General features: G+C 44.9%; 1 pseudogene; it reads right to left on the reverse strand.

The window, feature by feature from the left end:
- Window positions 1-204: 204 nt before the first annotated feature.
- On the reverse strand, window positions 205-1,536 carry LOC146905985 (uncharacterized; annotated as a pseudogene).
- Between the last annotated feature and the right edge of the window lie 272 nt (window positions 1,537-1,808).

Here is a 1,808-nt window from a genome sequence, read left to right on the forward strand (position 1 = left end):
TCTGCATTGGCTTTATCATACTCACGAACTCGCATCCAAAGGTCCAAGTCATGTTGAACAGTTGGATTACTATGATAAACGGTCAACGTTCTGTCTCCATTATTATCAGTCCCCGTATTTTCCTCCATGGAACTCTGCTGGACAAGACGTTCCATTTCCAAAAAAGTGGCAGTGTCATCTGGAATGGATCTAACAACAAGGGGGTTATCTTGGGGCTGCTTTGCACGTCATCGTGCGCTTCAAATTGCTGAGTTGGTGACGTCTCCCTAGCAGAAGCGGAGACCTCCAAATCAACAGCCAAAGAATGTTCATCATTATGAACATCCGATGATGGATGTGTCTCAGGTTCCTTCTTAGTGCAGGGAACTCCAACTCCTCCCGCGACTCAGAATTTACATGGTCGGCATCTTCCGAAAACACGTCATCGTGTACATCAACAGGGGAAACTAGCTCCAACATAGGGTGTGAAGGTAATGAACCTTGGGGGATCTCCTCGGACACGCAAGGAAGTGTCTGAGTTGGTGTTGGAGCTGCAGATGAAGAGGCATTAGCAGCGGGCATCTTTGTTTGTGGCTCTGTCGGTGAGGGTTCTGCAAAAGCCTTGGATGAACCTATACCAGATGGATTCTCTTTCGTAGGCACCCACTAAGGTTTTGTGACCGGTATCTGCGTCTTCCCTTTTGCAACTTTATCTTTAGACATGACATCCTTCCTTGGGTACAACCAACGACAGTTAGTAACATCATGTCCAAGTGTCTGACAATGCGAACAAAAATCCGATATCCGTTCATAAACAACTTCCACAGGATAAGAAGCACCTTCCCTTTCCACAATAATTTCATGAAAAATTCTTTTGGAGAAGTCAATGTCGACAAGTATACGGGCGTAGTGTCCAAAGAGTCTTTTCAGTGTTGCATTGTCAAGAACCAGCGGTGTGCCAACCGCACTAGCGATCTCTCGCAAGGTCTGCTCCATCCAATATTCTTGTGGCAGTGCCATAAGTTGGATCCAAACTTGCGCATGTGTGTTTCTCTGGTTATGCATATCAAAATCAACTGTCCATTCAAATAATCGTAAAACCCCCGGCTTCAAGTTTAAAGTTCCCATTGCCCAAACGTTGTGCATATCAGATTCATTGGCAAAAAAGAATTCATAGAAGCCCCTACCTAAAGATAGCAATGACCAAGGTGCAGCAGTCTTCCATTGTTTCCTAAGCTTATCCTCAATTTCCTTCGATGCATACGGCTTATCTCCTTTGCTAAGGACCAACCTTCCACGAAGGTTTCTCTTACAGAAGTTTACCCCCTTTTCATATAGTGGCTGAGTAATACGAATGGAAAGAGTATCTCCACGTATTGTAGGTCGCGGTAGATTATCATTGGTGACTTTACTGTGCGACGCCACCAGAGCTTGTGCAAAAGATTTCGGTGGTGATTGGGCTGCTGGAGTCGCAGTAACTGAAGGGATTTCCATGGGAGATGGCGCAGCCATGGATGGTGCAGCTGTCGTTAGCTCTGCCTGCCAGTCGAACGGCATGACAGAAAAACTGATGGAAACAGTCAGTATACAAGTGCAGTTTAGGTGAAATTGATGAGGGAGAGGGAATCAATGGTGAAAAGTCCCTAATGATGAATTTAGTGTGATTCAATCTTTGTAACACCAAGGTGTAATCACGATTGCACCAATTCAATTGGAAGGGACAGTCCAAAATCGATTGATTGAAGGCAAGGAGAAGAAGATCAGCGCTGTGGAACCCTAGCAGAGGGAAGCATCGCGTCTTCAATGATCATAGTTTTTTAAATTTAAAA

This window comes from Medicago sativa, chromosome 7 (genome assembly GCF_051527215.1).
Source record: "Medicago sativa cultivar Bolivia chromosome 7, Bolivia_mono, whole genome shotgun sequence".
Lineage (NCBI taxonomy): Eukaryota > Viridiplantae > Streptophyta > Magnoliopsida > Fabales > Fabaceae > Medicago > Medicago sativa.